The following is an 11,901-nucleotide window of genomic DNA, read 5'->3' as shown; positions in this document are numbered from 1 at the left end:
GGTGGAGCTACTGAAAATTCTACACCAGTTTAAGGTTCAATTTCAAGGTTTCTTTGAGTGACTTTGTCTCACCCAGCTAATTTTCTGATGATTGGGATTTTGAAACTATTAATAACATGATGACAGATTTAAAAATGTCAGTTAAACACAGAACATTAATACTTAGACGGTTCATCAGATTATTAACAAATGTATTGTTTTAATCATTATGGTCGCCATTATTTGCATAACTCTGCAAGCCCTAGGAATGGGAACATTGTCCAACGCTGCCAATAGGCAGCTCGAAAACATTTTATGAAAAGTTTCCGTACTTCACAGGGTTTAACGTTACAAATCCAGAAATGTTTCATTTAAAAAATATAAATAAGACAGGAATGAAAACAATGTTGACCAATACTAAACAAATTTATTCTGCAAACTTCTATGCTCAGCTGTCTACATTAGGTTTTGACTTTTGGAAAGACAACATTGAGCCAACAACTGACTGGGGCACAGAAGACTGGCAGGTGCAAGGTTTAGAAGCCCTGTTCAGAGCCAGCATTATACCAGAACATTATACCAGAACAAATAATATTTTAAAATGACACTGTTCAACAAACTTCTTGTCTTGTCCTGGCTAAGATAAAAGATTTAAACAAACCGTCTATACCTAAGCCCACATCTGACAGTGATGATACTACAAAAGAGGAGGTCGACGTACCCTATATTTCAAAACAAAACAGAACTAATCCTGATTGGGAAAAAAGGTTAATCTGGTCCACAGACACGAATAACTGTCAAGATAGATTCCTGAACAAAACACAAGGGTTCACAGTGAGTAGGCCAGATCCAAGATATTCCCAGAGACAACATCCAGGGATAGTAACTACTTACAGTGTAGGAAAGCTCTGCCTTGAGTGGCTACAGAAATCTACACTTCCAGAAATCAAACAACACTTATCTTTACTTAAAGAAGGCAATGATTTGCAAGATTTCTTAATGGGGCCTCGCAAACCACGTCAAAAACGTTTCATATATGCCGGTATATATACGCTGCGTACAATGAAGCTTGGAAAGTAACGCAAATAGAAACTGCAGAAAGAATACGAGAAATTGATCGTATTAATTTAGAGAAAGCACTCTCTGTAGTGGACAATGGGTTAACGACTCTGTCCTCCAGAATATATTCTTTGGACAGCATTATATCCTCTGCAATTGAATTAAAAGAGCAGTGAAGAACCGGGATTTAAACCCAGCGGCGCCAGGGGCACGCCCAAAGTCTTCGGGTCCACCTGTCTTAGAATACAGCGACACGGGATACTTCTTGGTGGCGTCAAAGATCAAATTTATTAGCTGCAGCCAGTAACAGAGGTCCTAGAAGTACAACACGGTGCATGTTCTCAGGAGACTGCTCAACTTTACAAAGCAGGTCGTCCCTTTTTATGCCAAAAATTGTGCTTCAGGCAAACATTCCTTATTTAAAGTTGACCACCCACATGTTTCCACGACAAAAAGCATTGCATGATGACAAGCCCATTTTTCATTTTGTACAGCCCAAAATTAATCATCAAACAAACCCATAATAAACATTCTTCTTTTTAACAAGCCGGACAAAATCCCATAATAAAAGACCTCAACCCAAATAGTAAATAGGCCATAAAAGAAGGAACAGAAACAGATGAGAAGCAAGATAGAAAGGTGTGTGCATGTACCATAAACTCAGCAATGTCCTGCTCTTTGATCTCTATCTTGACCAGCTAAAGGGCAAGAACTGGTTTGGCAAGGTCAGCTTCAGGCAACAGGGTCAGTTCACTCAGGTCAAACAGGAGTCAGCACAAAATCAAGCTAAAGTGTACGTGTCCCAGAGACTTGTTCAGCCACAGTCATAGGCCTATGTGAGGGCAACCACAAAATGGCTGCCATGCACAAAATGGAACCCAAGGGTTTCAGAACGAAATCGTCAAATACACAGTGAATCCATCAATGTAACATAACGGAAACACTCATGCTTGCTGAGCTCACTGTTTACGGTTCGCTGTTACCAAAATCGTAACAGAACCACGACCATTACGACCCAGGGTCAGAATTCACGGAACCTCAGACCCTCCTTTTGCCCTTACATAGGCAATAACCTAAACTCACGTCAATCTGAATCCAGGTCTATATTCATCAGATCATCAAGATGTTGCTGTAGCATCATCCTAGTACTTAGTAACTCTCTCTGGACAGGTCTCCTCGAACACGAAGTAGCACAAAGGCCACATATAGCAGGAGCACACTGTACGCAAAGACAGAACAGGAAAAGGATAGCTAATACCACCCCACTGACCATCAGAATCTTCCATCCCCAAGTGGATAACAATCCCCAAAACCATCCCATCAACGACCAATCTCCTTCGTCCACATGCACCGAGGTTCCGTGAATCCTGAACCCGTTTCAGAAAGGTCATGGTTTCGTCACGAATTTGGTATTAGCGAACCATAACCAGTTAGTACGGCAAGCATGAGTGTTTTCGTCACGTTACACCGATGGATTCACTACGTATTTAGGGATTCGTTCTGAACCCTTGGGTTCCATTTTGTGTATGGCAGCCATTTTGTGATTGCCCTCACATAGGCCGATGACTGCGGCCGAACGAGTCTTTAGCACACATACACTTTAGCTGACTTCTGAATGACCCGAGCGAACGACCCTCTTGCCTGAAGCCAAACTTGTTAGGCCAGTTCTTTTCCCAGTAGCTGATCGAGATTGAGGATCAAGTCACAGGAGATCATAAACCTTTTATTGCACACAACTATGTCTTATCTTACTCACACCTGTCTCTGCTCCTTTCTTTATGACCTGTTTACGATGGGGATGTGCCCGGTTTTATGATGGGTTCAATCGACCTGTCTGATGAAGACTGTTGGGTTTGACCAATGATCGATCATGGGCTGGGCAACTGAAAAGTGTGTTTTACCGTCATGCGATACCTCTGATCTGGATGCATGTGATTGGACAGTTTGTAAATGTAAAGTATTTGTCTGGAATGTGATTTTTGGCATAAAAAGGATGGCTTGCTTTGTAAATTTGAGCAGTCTCCTACGAATATACAGCCATTGTACTTCGTGGACCTCTGTTTCAGGTTGCAGCCAATAACTTCGATCTTTGACGTCACCAAGAAGATTCCGTGTCTCTGTGTTTAGAAGACAGGTGAACTCGGAGACTTTGGGCGTGTCCCCTGACGCTGCTGGGTCTTAAATAACCCGGTTCTTCATTTGGCGCCCAACATGGGGCGACTTCAGCGGTACCGGTCCAAGCCTGAAGATCGTGAGGAGCTTCGTGTGAAAATTCAGGAGGAAGGCCTGCCACTTCATCGACCCCTGTATGTCGTCGTGGTCCGAAAGTCTTTGCCTCGAGGTTTCCCGCTTTCCGACGGCTACGAAGGACTGCTGCCTTGACTGTCGCCCTGTCTTGGAGCCCTTAGACGATTTGTAGAGCGAGACGATAGACGGCTCTTCTGGCGACGTCATTGATACTTCAGTTAAGTATGAGTGGAGCGTCTCCCAGTCCTTAGTTTTGTTTTTGGATATCCCTTGGGATCTTTGATTTGGAACTTGCAAGCTCCAAAGCCGAGGGACTTGTGTATTCACGAGACTATCGTATTCGATACTCCCTTGAAGTTTGAAGCTAGACTAGAGAGCGAAGATGCCTGGTCTTAGCAGACTTGGAAGAATATTTTGTTGTGGTCATAATAGGGATTCCCGATTGGAGGACTCGTGTCCGGTTCCTCCGATTGGAACTCCAACCTATGAGCTCTATGTGAAACATGGCGTGGGCCCCATCACGTATAATGAAGTATGGATTAGGTACACTTGGAAGGACGGTGTCCTCAAGTGGCCCCAATATGGTAGTTTTCACACGGAAGTTTTAGATAATCTAAAAGTTAGACTTTTTAAGAAGAAAGCCCGGCCGGCGATGTTTGACTCTTTCCGCCTATGGCGAAAGGAAGCCAAACAGAAAGAAATTAAATTAGCGAAGAGAAATAAAAGAGAGAAGGGTATCTCGATAATGCAAGCTGTTATGCAGTATAAAGATAACGAAGAAGAACAAGTGAGTGAGCCGTTGCACAGGCAACGTAAAATGGCGATTGATAAATGCTACCCAGTTCTGCCGCCTCTTCAGCAAGATGCGATGAAGGATCTCGTGAAAGATCCTTTGATGTCACATTTGTTGAATTCGCCACCCCCTTATGCGCAGAGTGCTACAGCACCTCCGCAACCTTTAGTTGCGCAACCTCCGGTTGTTTTGCCTCTCGCCATTGCACAGCCGCCAGCTCCTCTTCAGTTGGCTCCTACTCCTCTGGCGCAGCCTTCTCAAGGGTTGCCGACTCTGCTACCTGCTCCGCCTTTAATTCCTGCGACTTTTTCGCCTGTTCTCGCCACCTCCTCTGCTACTGCTCCTACGTTGACCTTTTCTCAGTCCGCTTTATCTCCTGTCCTGTCAACTTCTCCTTCTGTTCGACAGAGAATGACTGGCACTGTTACTAGTCTTCTGTCCCCTTTCTTTGGGTCATTTAGTACGACCCCCGTTTCAGAGCGTAAGCAGTTGCGTAGTCAACTGCCTGATTCCAGAGAGAGGGAAGTATTGGATCATTTAGCGCATAAATGGGTCACTCGTCCTCTAAGATATGATGTAGAGTCTGTTATGGATGTCTTCCGTCAATGGGAAGAACCGAAGCAGAGATATGTCTTTGATACGATGTGCACGTTCCTTCGTGGGGAATGGGAAGATGGTGATCTAGAACTAACTCCGCCTGAGTTGTCCAATGTGCAATCCGAGTTTGCGGAAGGCACGATTGTGGGTCCCGATGTTGAAAGAGCGGTAGAGACGCTGCTTTCGTTCAGGAGCGAGTCTCCTTCTCGGTCATTGTTTGAGCCTGACCCTTCTGTTAGGAGAAAGGTGAGACAGTACCCAATGAGAGAGGTTCCTCCGGTATGGAAGGAAGCAGTTCAGGCTGATGTAGGTCTTGGTATTGTAGCTGTACCGGCTCATTTTCTACGTGTTTGGGTACATGTTCCGTGGAAACGTGCTGAAGTTTTGGCTCTTAAGCAGACTTTGCCTGACCCCCGTAAAAATCCTGCTGGATATTATAAGGAATTATCACAGACTGCAGACTCATGTGTTATGAATCTAGCTGATATAGACATGTTGTTTGGAAATGTGGTCCCACAACCCTTATGGGGTTTGATTCGTCATACTGATCATGCGCCGGAGTTAGGTGATACATGGTTAAATATTGGTGCTGCGGATGGCCGACAAGTTGGTGGTGCTAAACCTGAGCCTTTAGTTGCTGATCTTCCTGGTAAGATCATTACTTACATGAAAACTTTAATGCCTACTATGAGAGTAAATTGGGACAAATTGTCTGCGTGTAAGCAGAAGAAGGATGACACCGTATCCGATTTCTTCACTAGGTTTGAAGAAACGTTTATAGACCATAGTGGTCAAGACATGAGTACCGAGGGTGGTCAACGGTTGTTTGTTGATAAATTCGTGCATAATTTACTTCCCAAATTATGTACTAAGTTAAAGGATTCAGAGAGTTCTTGGGCTGTTTCCTCGTCAGCACAGATATCGGCTACTGCGCAATACTACGAAAATAGGGATAAGGATGAGAAGGATAGAGCAGACAAAAAGTCTAAAGATCTGAAGACGAAGGTTCTTTTACAGCAAGCGTACCCGCCTCGTAATAACCAACGTGATTATCAGCAACCTCAGCAGTTTCAGCGGAACTCGCAAAGGTTTGAGCCTTCTCAACAGCGTTTTCCTGTAGGCCCTAATCAATGTGCATACTGCAAAGAAGAGGGTCATTTTAAACATATGCGTATGAATGGTGTTTCTGGTGCAAGAGGTCAGGGTGTTCTGCAAGCTTCTAGAGGTAGGGGACGTGGAGGTTTCCCTCAGAACGCGCGTTCCTTCCCTCAACAGAATTCAATGAATTGTTTCGATCAGCAGAATAATGCGTCTGGTAGGACGACTCAGTACTATGCTGACGACTACTATGTCGAAGGTGAGAATGTGGATGGTAATGATTGCTAAGACAACCATGGACAAAGAGAGGGAGTTGTTTCAGTTCTAGTAGATCCGAGTGGACCTTATGTCGAAGTGATTACATCAGGTGTGTCAGAGCCTTTTCTGTTGGATACTGGTGCTACGAAGAGTTCTATTATGCACTCTAGACTCCCTGGCGCACCTTTGTCTGGCTTAACGAATGTTTCGGTAGGTTTTTCTGGCGCCCCAGTTAGAAATCCGATTTCTAATCCTTTGTCTCTTTCTGTTGGACCTCGTGAATTCGAAGCACCCCTTATTCTGACGAGAGGTTGTGGGGAGAACTTGTTGAGATTGGATCTGTTGAAAAGATTGTATGCAACATTGTATTGTTCTCCTTCGGGAGTACAACTTCCATTGGGTAAGAAAGTGATCTCTCCGATGTATTTGTCGAGGGATCGACTTCCGACAGAATTGTCTTCTCTTCCTGATACTATTTGGGCTACTGGACCTAATGATGTGGGTCTTTTGGAGATACCGCCGTATGTTGTGACGCTGAAAGCAAACGTTAAAATGCCACGCATTCCCCAATATAGGATCTCTAGTGATGGTGAAAGAGCGTTGTTAGCGATTATCAATGATCTAATTGAAAAAGATGTAATTGAGGAAACAAGAGGTAATGTTTGCAATAGCCCTGTTTTGCCTGTCTTGAAACGCACTGACTCTTCTCAGCCACCTGTTCACAGGTTTGTGATCGATCTTAGAGAGGTGAATAAGATAGTTGTGCCACAGTTTCCTGTTGTTCCGGATATTACTGCCTTATTGACTATGATTCCAGCTTCAGCCACATGGTTTTCCGTAATTGATTTGAAGAATGCTTTCTTCAGCATCCCGATTGCCGAGGAGAGTAGGGATATCTTTGGTTTCTCTTTAGGAGGCCGAAGCTTCCGGTTTAAGAGAGCTCCTCAGGGCTACTGCGAAAGTCCTTCTATTTATAGTCAGGCTTTGAAAACACAACTTGATATGATCGTTTTACCTGATGGTGCTGCTCTTCTTCAGTAGGTCGACGATTTATTAGTGGCTGCCGATATTGAGGAGATTTGTAAAGAAGCTACTTTGTCGTTGTTGCGTCATTTGTCTGACTTCCATCACAACATCTCTTTTTCGAAGTTACAGTATTGTCGACAAGAAGTGACCTACTTAGGTCATCTCTTATCGAAGGAGGGAAGAAGATTGACCCCAGAACGAATTCAAGCGATTGCGAAAATGAGTGTGCCAATTACACAGAGAGACGTGCGTGCTTTCTTGGGTATCACGTCATATTGCAGACAATGGATACCGAATTTCTCTCTGCTGGCCAAACCTCTGGTGGCATTGACCTGTAAAGATACACCGAATCCCCTCCTGTGGTCTGATGATTGTCAGAAGAGTTTTTCCGAATTGCGTGATGCATTGTGTTCGGCTCCTGTGTTGGGTACCCCCGACTACAGTAAGCCCTTTACGTTGTATGTCCACGAGAGAGAGGGATGTGCGTTGGCAGTGTTGACACAATCTTTTGGGGACAAGCAACGTCCATGGGTGTATTTCTCGTCGACTTTGGATCCGGTAGCTAGGGCGTTGCCGAGTTGTTTGAGAGCCACAGCGGCAGCAGCTGTTTCCATTCGACAGTCTGCTGGTTTGGTGATGAATAATGCGCTGATTGTAATGGTTCCACATGCAGTGGCCACTTTGTTAAACAGGACTAAGACACAGCACTTAACTAGTGCTCGATTGTCAGGTTATGAGTTGACACTTTTAGCGAGTCATGTGCACATAAAAAGATGCAATACGTTGAATCTAGCGACGTTGTTGCCGATTTCAGTAGAGACAGATGTTTCTGAATGTGCATGATTGTTTTCTCAGGAAAGAAGAGGAAACGAAAGGGAGAGTAGATCTTAGAGATATTCCTTTTGTGAAGCGTGATGGTACCTTATGGTGGATGGTTCATGCTTCAAGCTTCCAAATGGTGATACGACTGCGGCATATGCTGTTACGACTTTGCATACGATTGTTGAAGCTGCATGTATCCCACATAATTTAGCTCAAGCAGCAGAGTTGATTGCACTTACGAGAGCGTGTGTGTTATCGAAAGGGAAGAGGGTGACCATATATACCGACAGCCAGTATGCGTTTGGTGTGGCTCATAGTTTTGGACGCTTGTGGAAGGAACGTGGGTTCCTCACGTCTCATGGAACGAAGATTCAGAATGGTCAGTTGGTGAATGAGCTTCTTGAGTCACTTACCTTGCCGTTGCAAGTTGCGATTGTAAAATGCAGTGCACACAAGAAGGTTATCGATGACGTTGGTCGCGGTAATGCGTTTGCCGATGAAGTTGCGAAAGATGTGGCGAGGAATGTGATGAGTCGAATGTATGTCTCAGGCCCTGCAAGATGGATTGGTGATGTTGGAATGTGTGAGGATACGATAGAAAGTGTGAGGTCTATCCAAGCTGAAGCTACAGAGAGAGAGTTGAGCGTATGGCGAGAAAGTACGGGTAAATTGGATGCGAATGGTTGTTGGGTTGAGTTGTCAGAGCATCAGCGATGGTTGTTACCCGATGCATACGTGCTTGCAGTGGTTACGATGGCGCATGGAATGGCTCATATCAGTGTGAAAGGGATTTGCAAGCTGTTGGCTCCAGTATGGCGGAATGCTGGAATTCCTAAGTGTGCAGAGAATGTGGTCAAGAATTGTATGGTTTGCCTGATGTACAATCCTGGTAAGAGAACCCCAACTCCAGCTGGTCATTTTGCGCCTCCGACGTATCCGTTTGAGGTTTTGCAATTAGATTTCATTCACATGGAGAGATGCAACAACCTGAAATACGTACTTGTGGTTGTTTGTGCCTTTTCGAGATGGGTAGAGGCATATCCTCTAAAAGATAATACTGCCTTCTCCACAGCTAAAGCCCTTATTAAGGAGTTTTTCCCTAGGTATGGTGTGCCGAGAATGGCCTGGAGTGACAATGGGAGTGAATTTGTGGGTCAAGTGATGAAGAGAGTGTGTGAGGGGTTAGGAATAAGACAGAAGTTCCACGCTGCAAATCACCCACAATCAGCTGGACTAGTAGAGTGCTATAATGGCACTCTTAAGTTAAAACTTGCCAAGATACAGGCGAGCTCTGGTCTTAAATGGCCTGACGCGTTGCCATTAGAACTTTTATCAACTAGGATGACTGTACATTCTCGAGTGGGACTTAGTCCCTATGAAATAATTTTTGGTCGCCCGGCAAACATATGGGGAGTGCCGAGGCCGACGAAATTTAGCGAGATTGAACACCCTGTATTACTTGACTATCTGTATGATTTGACGGCTAAATTGCGTGTCTTACACCAACAGGTTCATGATACATTGCCACAGGCTTCTGAAGATCCAGGACATGCCATCGATCCTGGCTCCTGGGTGCTGATCAAGAATGTTCAGCGGACAAAGAACGATCAGCCTCGCTGGATTGGTCCCTACTTGGTGCTGTTATCTACGCGATCTGCAGTGCGAGTGCAAGGAAAGAAGAACTGGATCCACGGCGTACATTGTAAGAGGGTTCCTTTGCCTCTGCCGTACGACCGGTGGGTCCAGGAGGGCATTCCGGATTCAGAAACTGACACTGTGCCTCGTTTTCTGCCTTTTAGCGGTGCACGATTAATTGGGACAAGTTCTGAGCGAGAAAGCGACGATCTTCTACAAGAAGCTGTGCCACCGTCAGTTCGATTGGACACTACTGAGCCTGAACTCTTATTCCACGACCGGACATTGCCTGGGAAAGGCTGTTATAATTTGCAACCAAGAATTGTGGGACTCATAAATGAAATTCCATTTCTTTGCTATTTTTGAAAGTTCAGCTCTCCCATCTGAGAAACTGTTTTGACCGATTTTTGTTTTTCGAACCGCCATCTGGGTTCAGCTGTAGGGTCGCGTGTAAAGTCTTTGGAGTGCAAGCCGAAGACACAAGGTCGACGGTTCTGGTTGGTCCTAGGGCGTTCCCTGGACTGACAGACGCATTCCTTAGCGCGGAACACCCAACCGCCGCGAGCAGCACGGTTAGAGGATGGAGTTTTTCGAGATGGAGAGACCTGTTGAAGAAGCGAGTTTTAAAAGCAAAATGTGTAAAATTATGAGCAGAAAATGTTTTTTAATATTGTGTCTTTTCATGTTGCTTAGCTTAATGATGTTTTTGATGGGATATATTATATTCTCTTTTCAAGTGACGTTTGCACCCACTACACAACCCATACCTTCTTCTACTGTTTCTTCGCATTCTTTTCATCCTCTGCCTGAACATGAATCCATTAGAAGATTGGAATTCGTTAATAACTCCTTTGTTCAGCTCCTGCACCAACACCAATTAGTAGTGAACACGACTAACTGTTGGGTGTGTGGTCTTATGCCTCATACTACCGATAAAGGTATCCCTTACCTGGTCCTGCTATTCAGCTACAATGGTTCTGTGTGGGCATACAGAACGATGTTCATCTATGCTCGTGAACGAGGCACAGTTTCACTTTCAGAGTCTGGAATACCATCCTGGACCCACTGGTCGTACGGCAGAGGCAAAGGGGATCTCTTACAATGTACGCCGTGGATCCAGTTCTTTTTACCACGCACTGGCACTGCAGATCGCGTCCATAGCAACACCAAGTAGGGTCCGGTCCAGCGGGGCTGATCGTTCTTTGTCCGCTGAAAATTCTTAACCAGAACCCAGGACCCAGGTTTGATGGCGTGTCCTAAATCTTCAGAAGCCTGAGGCAATGTATCATGAACCTGTTGGTGTAAGACACGCAATTTAGCCGGCAATTCGTACAGATAATCAAGCAGTACAGGATACTCTATTTCACTGAATTTGGTCGGTCTCGGCACTTCCCATATGTTTGCCGGGCGACCAAAAACAATCTCATATGGACTAAGTCCCACTCGTGAATGTACAGTCATCCTTGTTGACAAAAGTGCTAATGACAAAGCATCAGGCCATTGGAGACCAGAGCACGCCTGTATCTTGGCCAATTTCAGCTTGAGGGTGCCATTATAGCACTCCACTAGACCAGCTGATTAGGGGTGATTTGCAGCGTGAAACTTCTGTCGAATTCCCAAACCATCACGCACTCTCTTCATCACTTGACCCACAAATTCACTCCCATTGTCACTCCACACCATTCTCGGCAAACCATACCTAGGGAAAAACTCCTTAACAAGAGCTTTAGCTGTGGACAAGGCAGTATTATCTTTTAGGGGATATGCTTCTACCCATCTCGAAAAGGCACAAAAAACCACGAGTACATACTTCAAATTGTTGCACCTCTCCATGTGGATGAAATCTAGCTGCAAAACCTCGAACGGATACGTCGGAGGCGCAAAATGACCAGCTGGAGTTGGAGTTCCCTTGCCAGGATTGTACATCAGACAAACCATACAATTTTTGACTACATTTTCTGCACACTTAGGAATTCCAGCATTTTGCCATACTGGAGCCAACAACTTACAAATCCCTTTCACACTTATATGAGCCATTCCATGCGCCATCGTAACAACTGCAAGCACGTACGCATCGGGTAACAACCATCGCTGATGCTCTGACAACTCAACCCAACAACCATTCGAATCCAATTTACCTGTACTCTCTCTCCATACGCTCAATTCTTTCTCTGTAGCTTCAGCTTGAATTGAGTTCACACTCTCTATCGTATCTTCACACATTCCTCTATCCGGAACCCATCTCGCCGGACCCGCAACATACATTCGGCTCATCACATCTCTTGCCGTTTCTTTCGCAACTTCATCTGCAAACGCATTACCACGACCAACGTCATCAGTAACTTTCTTATGTGCACTGCATTTCACAATCGCAACTTGCAACGGCA

Source organism: Lissotriton helveticus, chromosome 3_2, assembly GCF_964261635.1.
Source record: "Lissotriton helveticus chromosome 3_2, aLisHel1.1, whole genome shotgun sequence".
Lineage (NCBI taxonomy): Eukaryota > Metazoa > Chordata > Amphibia > Caudata > Salamandridae > Lissotriton > Lissotriton helveticus.
Note: the sequence above shows the minus strand (reverse complement) of the source record.